This window comes from Salmo salar, chromosome ssa10, assembly GCF_905237065.1.
Source record: "Salmo salar chromosome ssa10, Ssal_v3.1, whole genome shotgun sequence".
NCBI lineage: Eukaryota > Metazoa > Chordata > Actinopteri > Salmoniformes > Salmonidae > Salmo > Salmo salar.
In genome coordinates this window covers 83,505,783-83,520,325 of record NC_059451.1, presented here as the reverse complement: position 1 = coordinate 83,520,325, position 14,543 = coordinate 83,505,783, and positions in this window count along the sequence as shown.

Here is a 14,543-nt window from a genome sequence, read left to right as displayed (position 1 = left end):
CACAGAGGCTGTATAATTATTGTGCAATTTATATATACACTGCTCAAAAAAATAAAGGGAACACTTAAACAACACATTGTAACTCCAAGTCAATCACACTTCTGTGAAATCAAACTGTCCATTTAGGAAGCAACACTGATTGACAATAAATGTCACATGCTGTTGTGCAAATGGAATAGACAACAGGTGGAAATTATAGGCAATTAGCAAGACACCCCCAATAAAGGAGTGGTTCTGCAGGTGGGGACCACAGACCACTTCTCAGTTCCTATGCTTCCTGGCTGATGTTTTGGTCACTTTTGAATGCTGGCGGTGCTTTCACTCTAGTGGTAGCATGAGACGGAGTCTACAACCCACACAAGTGGCTCAGGTAGTGCAGCTCATCCAGGATGTCACATCAATGCGAGCTGTGGCAAGAAGGTTTGCTGTGTCTGTCAGCGTAGTGTCCAGAGCATGGATGCGCTACCAGGAGACAGGCCAGTACATCAGGAGACGTGGAGGAGGCGTAGGAGGGCAACAACCCAGCAGCAGGACCGCTACCTCCGCCTTTGCGCAAGGAGGAGCAGGAGAAGCACTGCCAGAGCCCTGCAAAATGACCTCCAGCAGGCCACAAATGTGCATGTGTCTGCTCAAACGGTCAGAAACAGACTCCATGAGGGTGGTATGAGGGCCCGGCGTCCACAGGTGGGGGTTGTGCTTACAGCCCAACACCGTGCAGGACGTTTGGCATTTGCCAGAGAACACCAAGATTGGCAAATTCGCCACTGGCGCCCTGTGCTCTTCACAGATGAAAGCAGGTTCACACTGAGCACATGTGACAGACGTGACAGAGTCTGGAGACGCCGTGGAGAACGTTCTGCTGCCTGCAACATCCTCCAGCATGACCGGTTTGGCGGTGGGTCAGTCATGGTGTGGGGTGGCATTTCTTTGGGGGCCGCACAGCCCTCCATGTGCTCGCCAGAGGTAGCCTGACTGCCATTAGGTACCGAGATGAGATCCTCAGACCCCTTGTGAGACCATATGCTGGTGCGGTTGGCCCTGGGTTCCTCCTAATGCAAGACAATGCTAGACCTCATGTGTCTGGAGTGTGTCAGCAGTTCCTGCAAGAGGAAGGCATTGATGCTATGGACTGGCCCGCCCGTTCCCCAGACCTGAATCCAATTGAGCACATCTGGGACATCATGTCTCGCTCCATCCACCAACGCCACGTTGCACCACAGACTGTCTAGGAGTTGGATGCTTTAGTCCAGGTCTGGGAGGAGATCCCTCAGGAGACCATCCGCCACCTCATCAGGAGCATGCCCAGGCGTTGTAGGAAGGTCATACAGGCACGTGGAGGCCACACACACTACTGAGCCTCATTTTGACTTGTTTTAAGGACATTACATCAAAGTTGGATCAGCCTATAGTGTGGTTTTCCACTTTAATTTTGAGTGTGACTCCAAATCCAGACCTCCATGGGTTGATAAATTGGATTTCCATTGATTATTTTTGTGTGATTTTGTTGTCAGCACATTCAACTATGTAAAGAAAAAAGTATTTAATAAGATTATTTCTTTCATTCAGATCTAGGATGTGTTGTTTAAGTGTTCCCTTTATTTCTTTGAGCAGTATATATCGGCTACATGTCATTTTTTTCATTCATTATTTCAGCATTAGTGCATAAACCTAAACTTTAGGGCCTAACCTAAACTTTAGGGCCTAACAGATAGTCTACATGCAAATTGCCAAATGCTGTTGGGGACAGGCAGAAAAAGTTAACGTTGATCCACAGAGGGAAAAGGACAATGTCGGAGTTTAATTCAATAAGAGAAAAGCTGCTAAATGGAGAGTTGAAAATGAAGAAGGGAGGGCCAGAAAAGTAATGTTTGGCAAAATTTTGGTGAAGTGGTTAAAGTAGACCAAGTGGCATGCATGCCAAGGAAAGCCAGTCTGGATGTTCTACAGTGCTACTGGCAAAATATTCTGTGGACAGATTAATCTAAAGTTCAGTTGTTTGGAAGGAACACACAACACTATGTGTGGAGAAAAAAAGGCACAGCACACCAACATCAAAACCTCATCCCAACTGTAAAGTATGGTGGAGGGAGCATCATGGTTTGGGTCTGCTTTGCTGCCTCAGGGCCTGGACAGCTTGCTATAATCGACAGATAAAATGAATTCCCAAGTTTATCAAGACATTTTGCAGGAGAATGTAAGGCGATCAGGCGGCCAATTGTAGCTCAAAAGAAGCTGGGTGATACAACAGGGCAACGACCCAAAACAGAAGTAAATCAACAACAAAATGGCTTCAAGAGAAGGAAATATGACTTCTGGAGAGGCCCAGTCAGAGTCCTGATCTCATCCCGATTTGAGAGCGGTTCACACCAGACATCCCAAGAATATTGCTGAACTGAAACAGTTTTGTAAAGCGGAATGGTCCAAAATTCCTCCTGACCGTTGTGCAGGTCTGATCCGCAACTACAGAAAACGTTTGGTTGAGGTTATTGCTGCCAAAGGAGGGTCAACCAGTTATTAAATCCAAGGGTTTACATACTTTCCCACCCTGCACTGTGAATGTTCACATAGTGTGTTCAATAAAGACATTAAAATGTATAATTGTTTGTGTGTTATTAATTTAAGCAACCTGTGTTTGTCTACTGTTGTGGTGGTGTAGGATAATAACCAATTTATGCATAAATCCAGGTAATTCCAAAGATTTCACATACTTTTTCTTGTCACTGTATGTTATTTGTGATGATTGTGAAGCGCTATACAAATTAGACAGTTACAAGACAGAGACTTCAAATAGGCCTATGGCACATCAATGGAACGTTAGCCTACTGTTCAGATGGGTTACAGTGGCTTGTGAAAGTATTCACCCCCTTTGGCATTTTTCCCATTTTGTTGCCTTACAACCTGGAATTAAAATTGATTTATTGGGGGTTTGTATCATTTGATTTACACAACATGCCTACCACTTTAAAGATGCTAAATATGTTTTTGTTGTGAAACAAACAAGATATAAGACAAAAAAAACAGAACTTGAGCGTGCATAACTATTCACCCCTCCCCTAAGTCAATACTTTGTAGAGCCACCTTTTGCAGCAGTTACAGCTGCAAGTCTCTTGGGGTATGTCTCTATAAGCTTGGCACATCTAGCCACTGGGACTTTTGCCCATTCTTCAAGACAAAACTGCTGGATGGGATGGGTTCCACTGTTGTACAACAATCTTTAAGTCATACCACAGATTCTCAATTGGATTGAAGTCTGGGCTTTGACTAGGCCATTCCAAGACATTTAAATGTTTCCCCTTAAACCACTCGAGTGTTGCTTTAGCAGTATGCTTAGGGTCATTGTCCTGCTGGAAGGTGAACATCCGTCCCAGTCTCAAATCTCTGGAAGATTGAAACAGGATAACCTCAAGAATTTCCCTGTATTTAGCATCATCCATCATTCCTTAAATCCTGACCATTTTCCCAGTCCCTGCCAATGACAAACATCCCCACAGCATGATGCCACCACCACCATGCTTCACTGTGGGGATGATGTTCTCGGGGTGATGAGAGGTGTTGGGTTTGCTCCAGACTTAGCGTTTTCCTTGATGGCCAAAAAGCTCAATTTTAGTCTCATCTGACCAGAGTACCTTCTTCCATATGTTTGGGGAGTCTCCCACATGCCTTTTGGCAAACACCAAATGTGTTTGCTTATTTTTTTCTTTAAGCAATGGCTTTTTATTGGCCAATCTTCCGTAAAGCTCAGCTCTGTGGAGTGTACGGCTTAAAGTGGTCCTGTGGACAGAAACTCCAATCTCCGCTGTGGAGCTTTGCAGCTCCTTTAGGGTTATCTTTGGTCTCTTTGTGGCCTCTCTGATTAATGCCCTCCCTAGTCCGTAAGTTTTGGTGGGTGGCCTTCTCATGGCAGGTTTGTTGTGGTGCCGTATTCTTTCCATGTTTTATAATGGGTTTAATGGTGCTCCGTGGGATTTTTTTATAACCCAACCCTGATCTGTACTTCTCCACAACTTTGTCCCTGACCTGTTTGGAGAGCTCCTTGGTCTTCATGGTGACCCTTGCTTGGTGGTGCCCCTTGCTTAGTGGTGTTGCAGACTCTGGGGCCTTTCAGAACAAGTGTATATATACTGAGATCATGTGACAGATCATGTGACACTGAGATTGCACACAGGTGGACTTTATTTAACTAATTATGTGACTTCTGAAGGTAGTTGGTTGCACCAGATCTTATTTAGGGACTTCAAAGCAAAGGGGATGAGTACATATGCACGCACCACTTTTCCGTTTTAAAAAATACATTTCAACAAGTGATTTTTTAAATTTCACTTCACCAATTTGGACTATTTTGTGTATGTCTACTTAAAATCCAAATAAAAATCCATTTAAATTACAGGTTGTAATGCAACAAAATAGGAAAAACGCCAAGGGGGATGAATACTTTTGCAAGGCACTGTAAATGGAAACTGAAATCTGAACACTTACTGTAGGTCTATAACATCTCACATATCCTTAATATTAACTCCTGCAAAATTATGCATATCCTGCAGTAAAATGATACATCAAATGTAGGTTAAATTTTGACTAGGGAACAGGAGTGGAGAAATATGACTTTTTCTTTCAGCATCTTGTGAACGTGCAGTTAAATGCTGTCTGTAGAGGTGCTATCTTTATCAGCATTATAAAAACGGATAGTATTTCAACCCAAAAAATATGCATCCAAGCCAAACTGATATGGTGTCAGAAACATGTTGGGTCGTTTTCACAGCTTTTTACTTCCTTACAACTGGTCAAACTGATGTAACTTTGACATTTTGCACATAAAATCTTTCCAGTTTTTTTAAATTGCATTTTCTCCCCTGTCTCCCCTGCTCCGTGAAAGAAGCAGAGGTGACAGAGAAAACTTTACCGATGTCAACTAGATTGAAGCATTCATTCTATAATTTATGACATTATTCTGGTTAGCAAAGGTTTATTTAGTCTGCTAGGGCAATATGTAATGACAGAAGAGAAGCTGCACGTATCTACACTGAACAAAAATATAAACGCAACATCTAAAGTGTTGGTCCCATCTTTCAGGAGCTGAAATAAAATATACCAGAAATGTTTCATCTGCACAAAAGGTATTTTTCTCAGATTTTGTGCACAAATTTGTTTACATCCCTGTTAGTAAGCAGGGATAATCCCTCCAAGATAATCCATCCACTTGACAGGTGTGGCATATCAAGAAGCTGATTAAACAGCATGATCATTACACAGGTGCACCTTGTGCTGGAGACAATAAGAGGCCACTCCAAAATGTGCAGTTTTTGTCACACAACACAATGCGACAGATGTGCCATTCAGTGGGTGAATGGGCAAGACAAAGGATTTAAGTGCCTTTGAACGGGGTATGGTAGCAGGTGCCAGGCATAGGGCTGTGGAGGTCATGAAATGTCAGCCGGTGATTTTTAAGAAAATAACTGCCGGCCTCATAGTAATTGGCCGTTAATTAGCAAAAACATGTTTTGCATTTCCTGGTTTCCACACATAGCCAACAAGCCACTGATGCAGACCTTTACAACATCTACATTTTAAAAAGTGTAATAAATCCATGTAATATAGCCTACACCATCACAATGAATCCATTATTTATTTTAGACAGGTTTAAAGAAACATGATAATGAAGAAATGTAGTCTTTTTCAGAAGAATAGAATAGGATACTCTGGGTTGTCCTTATGTTATCCATGATATAGCTATGCCATATGGCTGTGGGCTACACTAGTTCATTTAGCAGACAAAAAGGAAGTGTGCACATGCGACTATTCTGTGTTGAGCGGTTAAGAAAGAAACTGGTCCACCTTTATGCTTCATTTAGAGTTATTTATGCAACTTTATTTGTGATACAAACGTCGGGCTATATGTTTTGATGTTTAATACATTCTAAGGCTGCATGATGGGACAACAATGATGATTTGAAAAAAGTCACAATCTGCACACACTTCATCAGTCTCTCATTCACAATTTAACGAGCATTTGATAATATTCTCACCAGGCCTCAAATTTCCCGGCAGCATCCCCTTTGTGTCGTCGTAATGCCCCCTAAAAAATCCATGCCTTTTGTGGTCAAAGTGGCCGTTGTCCCCTTGGGCTGAGTATAATAGGCTAATTATAATTCCCTTATAATTGCTGCTGGGCTCTGAAGTACCTCTCACTCACATGGCTCTCACAGATGTAGCTAATGCCTGTCACGTGATCGGGTCCTTCTCACAAGCATTTCAGGCTGTATCACATCTGGCCGTGATTGGGAGTCCCATAGGGCGGCGCACAATTGGCCCAGCGTCGTACGGGTTAGGCCAGGGTAAGCCGTCATTGTAAATAATAATTTGTTCTTAACTGACTTGCCTAGGTAAATAAAGGTTAAATAAAAACATTTATTCAGAAGATGTAGTAGACAACAAGTGAATCGAAACAGATACAACTGTGTGCATCCTTGTTATCGAATTCCAAGGCGATATTGAAGATGTAAGAACTGTCCACATTTAGCCTACTTTCCTTCAGCCAATAAGATGAGTAGGCCTGACGAACAGCAAAAGACTAGCCTATGTCAATCAATTATCCCCATAGTACAAAATTGACCTATTCTATTGGTCAACTTGTCCTGTGCAATAAATAAATATTCCGAACATACGCTGGGACAGTTGTGGGATGCTATAGATCCCAAATTAATACAACCACTCTCAAACCTTTTAAAAACAATGAGGCTGACCTTTTACCTTTAAATGTTGATAAACTATTACACAATTATTTCACATTATAAGGACATTCAGCATACTTGACAACTGTGGGAAGCATTGGAGTAAACATGGACCAATATCCCTGTGGAACGCTTTCGACACACTTTCGACAACTATATTGTAATTATACAGGGCACATTTGAAAACAAACCTAGGTCTCAATATGTCTTCTCTGTCAAAATAAAAGGTTAAAGAAAAATAAATGCAGTAACAGTCAAAAGTTTGGACACACCTACTCATTCAATATCATGACTCAGGATATGACCCAGATGCGGACACAGGAGGCAGATAGTACAGTTCTCAGATAATTTATTATAACACGGGGCAGGCAAAGGGAAGGTTGAGAACAGGCAGAGGTTCATAATCAGGTCAGAGTTAGGCAGGTACAGGAGGGCATGCAGGCTCAGGGTCAGGACAGGCAGAATGGTCAGAACCGGGAAAACTAGGAAACAAAAACTTGACAAATCAAAATATATTTTACATTTGAGATTCTTCAAAGTAGCCACCCTTTGCCTTGATGACCGCTTTGAACACTCTTGGCATTCTCTCAACCAGCTTTATGAAGTAGTCACCTGGAATGCATTTCAATTAACAGGTGTGCCTTGTTAAAAGTTAATTTGTGGATTTTTTAATGCGTTTGAGCCAATCAGTTGTGTTGTGACAAGGAAGGGATGGTATACAAAAAATAGCCCTATTTGGTAAAAGACCAAGTCCATATTATGGCAAGAGCAGCTCAAATAAGCAATGAGAAACGATAATCCATCATTACTTTAAGACATGAAGGTCAGTCAATCTGGAACATTTTAAGAGCTTTGAAAGTTTCTTCAAGTGCAGTCGCAAACACCATCAAGCGCTATGATGAAATTGGCTCTCACGAGGACCGCCACAGGAAAGGAAGACCCAGAGTTCTCTTCTGTAGCGTCTGAGTTCATTGGAGTTACCAGCCTCAGAAATTGCAGCCCAAATAAATGCTTCACAGAGTTCAAGTAACAGACACATCTCAACATCAACTGTTCAGAGGAGACTGCAGGAATCAGGCCTTCATGGTTGAATTGCTGCAAATAAACCACTACTAAAGGACACCAATAATAAGAAGAGACTTGCTTGGAACAAGAAACACGAGCAATGGACATTAGACCGATGGAAATCTGTCCTTTAGTCTGATGAGTCCAAATTTGAGATTTTTGGTTCCAACCGCCGTGTCTTTGTGAGATGCAGAGTAGGTGAACGGATGATCTCGCATCGTGTGGTTCCCACCGTGAAGCATGGAGGAGGAGGTGTGATGGTGCTTTGCTGGTGACACTGTCTGTGATTTATTTAGAATTCAAGGCACACTTAACCAGCATGGCTACCACAGCATTCTGCAGCGATACGCCATCCCATCTGGTTTGCGCTTAGTGGGACTGTAATTTGTTTTTCAACAGAACAATGACCCAACACACCTCCAGGCTGTGTAAGGGCTATTTGACCAAGAAGGAGAGTGATGGAGTGCTGCATCGGATGACCTGGCCTCCACAATCACCTGATCTCAACCCAAATGAGATGGTTTGGGATGAGTTGGACCGCAGAGTGAAGGAAAAGCAGCCAACAAGTGCTCAGCATATGTGAGAACTCCTTCAAGACTTTTGGAAAAGGGGGCCTCCTGAGTGTCGCAGTGGTCTAAGGCACTGCATCTCAGTTTTAGCTGTGCTGCTAGAGATCCTGGTTCGAGTCCAGGCTCTGCCGCAGCCGGCCGCGACCGGGAGACCCATGGGGTGGCGCACAATTGGCCGAGCATTGTCCGGGTTAGGGGAGGGTTTTGCCGGCAGGGATGCCTATCTCCCATCTCACTCTAGCAACTCCTGTGGCGGGTTGGGCGTATGCACGCTAACACGGTCACCAGGTGTACAGTGTTTCCTCCGACACATTGGTGTGGCTGGCTTCCGGGTTACGTGGGCATTGTGTCAAGAAGCAGTGCAAGCTTGGTTGGGTCGTGTTTCGGAGGACGCACGGCTCTCGACCTTCGCCTCTCCCGAGTCCATACAGGAGTTGCAGCGATGAGACAAGACTGTAACTACAAATTGGATATGACGAAATTGGGGAGAAAAAGGGGTAAAATAATAAAATAAAACAAAAATGTAAATAAAAAAACACTGTCGGAAAAGCATTCCAGGTGAAGCTGGTTAAGAGAATGCCAAGCGTGTGCAAAACTGTCATCAAGGCAAAGGGTGACTATTTGAATAATCTAAATATAAAATACATTTAGATTTGTTTCTAACTTTTTTGGTTACTACATGATTCCATATGTGTTATTTCAAAGTTTTGATGTCTTAACTATTATTTTACAATGTAGAAAATAGTAAAAGAAATTAAGAAAAACCCTTGAATGAGTAGATGTTCTGTCTGATCTATTCATAATTTATACTCTGTGTTTATTTTATAATTAAACTGTCTATAAGGTGTGTGTGTGTATGTGCATGTTATATTCAGTCTACCGCTCTAGGCAACCTATTCGTGTACTCAGTAGCGATTTTAGCATGTAAATCTTGGTGGGGCAGAAAAATAAACAAAAAGTGGGATGCATGCCAGCAAAGCCACTACACTACACAACACAACACTAAACAATACATGAATTTCACTATAACGGTGACAAATTGTGCTCACAAACTGTTAGGGCCTACATAAAGCTGTCCCAACAGCAGTCCCAACATTTTACCACTGCTACACCTGGCTATCAGAAGAGCCTTGTCTGGCAGCGAAACAGTTCATTCAGCCTCATTTACTGCCTTTAAAAAAAACATAGCTGATATGGATGACTTGCTTAAACAAATGTGCTTTCTAATGACAATTGAGATGCACAAACTATGGCATAAGGGGGCGACAAGTGGATAAGAGACAATCCGTAATTTCGATTAAGACATTAATGAGCAAACTTGGACGGACGTAGTCAATATAACTATTTCTTTAGCACTTTTGAAATGTACAGCGACAGAATTCAGAAAATGGGCCATTCATAATGTATTCTCCCTGTACACCAAGTCAGAACCGTAGGATAAATAAAGGAGGCACATGAGCAGACAATGAAAGCTCTTCCAAAATGTGATGATTACATTTCTCTAAAACACGTTATAGGCTACATGTGTACCACCAAGTCAGAACAGTAGATCAAAATTAAGAGGGGTAAATAGACCAAATTATTAGTGTGAGGCACATGGACTACTAACAGCTTATTACACAACATACACTTAGTATTACTTTCTTAGCTACAGTATACATAGCTCCCTGGCATATTACATAATTTATGGAGCAGCATTCAAGACACTTCTGGACTCACCTTGTTGTGCTGTGCTCACTTGAACAGGAAGGTGGCAAATTTTTGTCATCAAAGTCTGGCATCCTCTGGATTTTTGGTGCTTTCAAGACAACTAGGAACTCGGGGAAAAAAACAAGGTTGAATCATGATGACGTCATTGATCTTCAGGTCGTAGCGCTAGAAAGAGGCCCGAGTTCCCGACTTACAATTCTGAGTTGGACGATCGTTCAAATCGTATTTCCCAGTCGTAGTTCGTTTTTTCCAAAATTCCCAGTTGTCTTGAACTCACTGAAGTGAAGTTTTCGCTGTTTTGAGCTAACAGTTGTTTTGATTGCGGCACAAATCATGCTTCATTGACAGCATGGCCAATGTTGAATGTTTATCATTTCAAACTTGGAAAAGAGACACTTAATCCCAGATTTGGGACCACAGCCACTCCACTGAATAGCAGGCTAGTGATTGCTTTGCAATGCTTGCAGTTAGCCACTGTCACTGATTCCTTCCAAACCACTCATTGTTGAATTTGCGATTTCTAACTTGTTGCTTAATGTTTATGTCCAATGGCCGATGAGCACCGATACGTTTTATCTGTAATTTCTCTTCATATGACAAGGATTAAAAAGGATTTGCCAGTAGATTGTCGACTTGATTCATTTTTATTTTTATTTCACCTTTATTTAACCAGGTAGGCAAGTTGAGAACAAGTTTTAATTTACAATTGCGACCTGGCCAAGATAAAGCCAAGCAGTTCGACATATACAACAACACAGAGTTACACATGGAGTAAAACAAACATACAGTCAATAATACAGTAGAAAAATAAGTTTATATACAATGTGAGCAAATGAGGTGAGATAAGGGAGGTAAAGGCAAAAAAGGCCATGGTGGCAAAGTAAATACAATACAGCAAGTAAAACACTGGAATAGTAGATTTGTAGTGGAAGAAAGTGCAAAGTAGAAATAATGGGGTGTAAAGGAGCAAAATAAATATATAAATACAGTGGGGGAAGAGTTAAATTGGGCTAAATTATAGATGGGCTATGTACAGGTGCAGTGATCTGTAAGCTGCTCTGACAGCTGGTGCTTAAAGCTAGTGAGGGAGATAAGTGTTTCCAGTTTCAGAGATTTTTGTAGTTCGTTCCAGTCATTGGCAGCAGAGAAATGGAAGGAGAGACGGCCAAAGGAGGAATTGGCTTTGGGGGTGACCAGAGAGATATACCTGCTGGAGCGCGTGCTACAGGTGGGTGCTGTTATGGTGACAAGTGAGTGGAGATAAGCGGGGACTTTACCTAGCAGGGTCTTGTAGATGACCTGGAGCCAGTCGGTTTGGCGACGAGTATGAAGCGAGGGCCAGCCAACGAGAGCGTACAGGTTGCAGTGGTGGGTGGTATATGGGGCTTTGGTGACAAAACGGATGGCACTGTGATAGACTGCATCCAGTTTATAGAGTAGGGTATTGGAGGCTATTTTGTAAATGACATCGCCGAAGTCGAGGATCGGTAGGATGGTCAGTTTTACGAGGGCATGAGTGAAGGATGCTTTGTTGCGAAATAGGAAGCCAATTCTAGATTTAACTTTGGATTGGACATGTTTGATGTGAGTCTGGAAGGAGAGTTTACAGTCTAACCAGACACCTAGGTATTTGTAGTTGTCCACATATTCTAAGTCAGAACCGTCCCGAGTAGTGATGCTGGACAGGCGGGCAGGTGCAGGCAGCGATCGGTTGAAGAGCATGCATTTAGTTTTACTTGTATTTAACAGCAGTTGGAAGCCACGGAAGGAGAGTTGTATGGCATTGAAGCTCGTCTGGAGGGTTGTTAACACAGTGTCCAAAGAAGGGCCAGAAGTATACAGAATGGTGTCGTCTGCGTAGAGACCAGAGACTCACCAGCAGCAAGAGCGACATCATTGATGTATACAGAGAAAAGAGTTGGCCCAAGAATTGAACCCTGTGGCACCCCCATAGAGACTACCAGAGGCCCGGACAACAGGCCATCCGATTTGACACATGGAACTCTATCAGAGAAGTAGTTGGTGAACCAGTCGAGGCAATCATTTGAGAAACCAAGGCTATTGAGTCTGCCGATGAGGATGTGGTGATTGACAGAGTCGAAAGCCTTGGCCAGGTCAATGAATACGGCAGCACAGTATTGTTTCTTATCGATGGCGGTTACGATATCGTTTAGGACCTTGAGCGTGGCTGAGGTGCACCCATGACCAGCTCTGAAACCAGATTGCATAGCGGAGAAGGTGCGGTGGGATTCGAAATGGTCGGTAATCTGTTTGTTGACTTGGCTTTAGAAAAGCAGGGTAGGATAGATATAGGTCTGTAGCAGTTTGGGTCAAGAGTGTCCCCTCCTTTGAAGAGGGGGATGACAGCAGCTGCTTTCCAATCTTTGGGAATCTCAGACGACAAGAAAGAGAGGTTGAACAGGCTAGTAATAGGGGTTGCAACAATTTCGGCAGATCATTTTAGAAAGAAAGGGTCCAGATTGTCTAGCCCGGCTCATTAGTAGGGGTCCAGATTTTGCAGCTCTTTCAGAACATCAGCTGACTGGATTTGGGAGAAGGATAAATGGGGAAGGCTTGGGTGAGTAGCTGTGGGGGGTGCAGTGCTGTTGACCGCGGTAAGGGTAGCCAGGTGGAAAGCATGGCCAGCCGTAGAAAAATACTTATTGAAATTCTCAATTATAGTGGATTTATCAGAGGTGACAGAGTTTCCTATCCTCAGTGGTGGGCAGCTGGGAGGAGGTGTTCTTATTCTCCAAGGACTTTACAGTGTCCCAGAACTTTTTTGAGTTTGTGTTGCAAGAAGCAAATTTCTGCTTGAAAAAGCTAGCCTTGGCTTTTCTAACTGCCTGTGTATATTGGTTTCTAACTTTTCTAAATTCATGATGATGACTGCTAGCTAAGATTTTGAAAGTATGATGTTGACATGCTCAGTCCAATCAAAGCTACTGTAGATAATGATATGTGATTTGACGTCGTTTTATCTATGGCCAATGACCTTGATTGGGCACTTGTAATGTAACTCTATGGCAGCACCCAAGGGGCTTGAATTTGAGGTCTACCCTTAGACTTGGCAGTGACATACTGTCCCCACGAGTGACAGGACACTGAGTTAATCATGGCGCAACTTGAGAACATTACCAACACCTACCCTCCGTATTTTCCGCTGGCTGCCCCACCACCACAGAAAACACTGAGCTAGGCTGAAACACCTGCATTACTCAAGAATGCAAAAAAGAGACCACGTTTGTATGCGGCTTTATCAAGTCATTAACTTTTTTTTATTTCTTTTTTTACATTGTTTGCAAACTGATATGTGACACGTATCAATGCCAAAATAACATGCAAAACAGGTAAGCTAAAAATGTGGGTCTCAAAACCCTGAATGACGGGTCGTCACTGCGGGTGCTATAACTACTGGTACATTGATTATCACATGGAAAAAGCTATTGTTACAGTGTTACCCACTGTTTATACTAATCTGGTGATGCAGTTGCTCTGGACAGTAAGTGACTTTGAAATAGGCAAAAGCAAAGGAAATATATTAACTACAAAACAATGCAGCATGTCAGTAGTCTCCGCAACATCAGATAGGGAACGGTCTGGAATTGACCAATGTGAACTCTTTCTAGACAAAGCCATTCAATCAAGAGCGTCCTATAGGCAGAGCGCTTTTGACACATCCCCTCCTTTTAACACACCCACTACTCCCGAGACCAGTCCGGGACACAGCTACCTATACCTGTATTCCTTGGGCAGGATCGAGCAAAGGCAGAAAGCACAAGTGGCCCGTCTGCAATTTGAATTTGATTGGTTGATGAGAAAGAATGGGCGGAGACACAAGGCACCTTTACAGAGAGGAAGAGGGCACACGAGAGGGATAACTCGGCCAGAAATCTGTTTTCGTATGGAGGTAAATGAGAGGGTCGAATTTGGTCAACAAAAAATGTAATGGTTCACATGCTACGTGAGGTGTATTTGAATAGAAGTTTCGTAATGCTTAAGTTGTAGGACACGTGACATCCCGACAACTTTGAGAAAAAAAACACTATATCGTTGTTGTCTCGAGATACCTATGAATATTCATGCCATGGGGCTAGTAGCATAGCATATATCTCCATTGAATACAGGTCGTTGACGTCAACACCCCTCATCAAATATTCAAAAAATATTAACGAGATGTATCCACCAATCCAAAGAGAGGAATAGGCAGGAGCTTAACAGCCCACCATTCCGCTCTGTGTACAACCAATCCAGTTGTTACATGCTGACTAGACCGGGCATGTGCATGCGGCCATCCACACCAGACGCAATTAGGACATGCAGGTTGAAACATCAAAACGAACACTGAACCAACTATATTAATTTAGGGACAGGTCAAAACACATGAAACATTCAAAGACAATTAACTAGCTTGCAGTTGCTAGCTAATTTTTCCTGGGATATACACATTGGCTTGTTATTTTACCTGAAA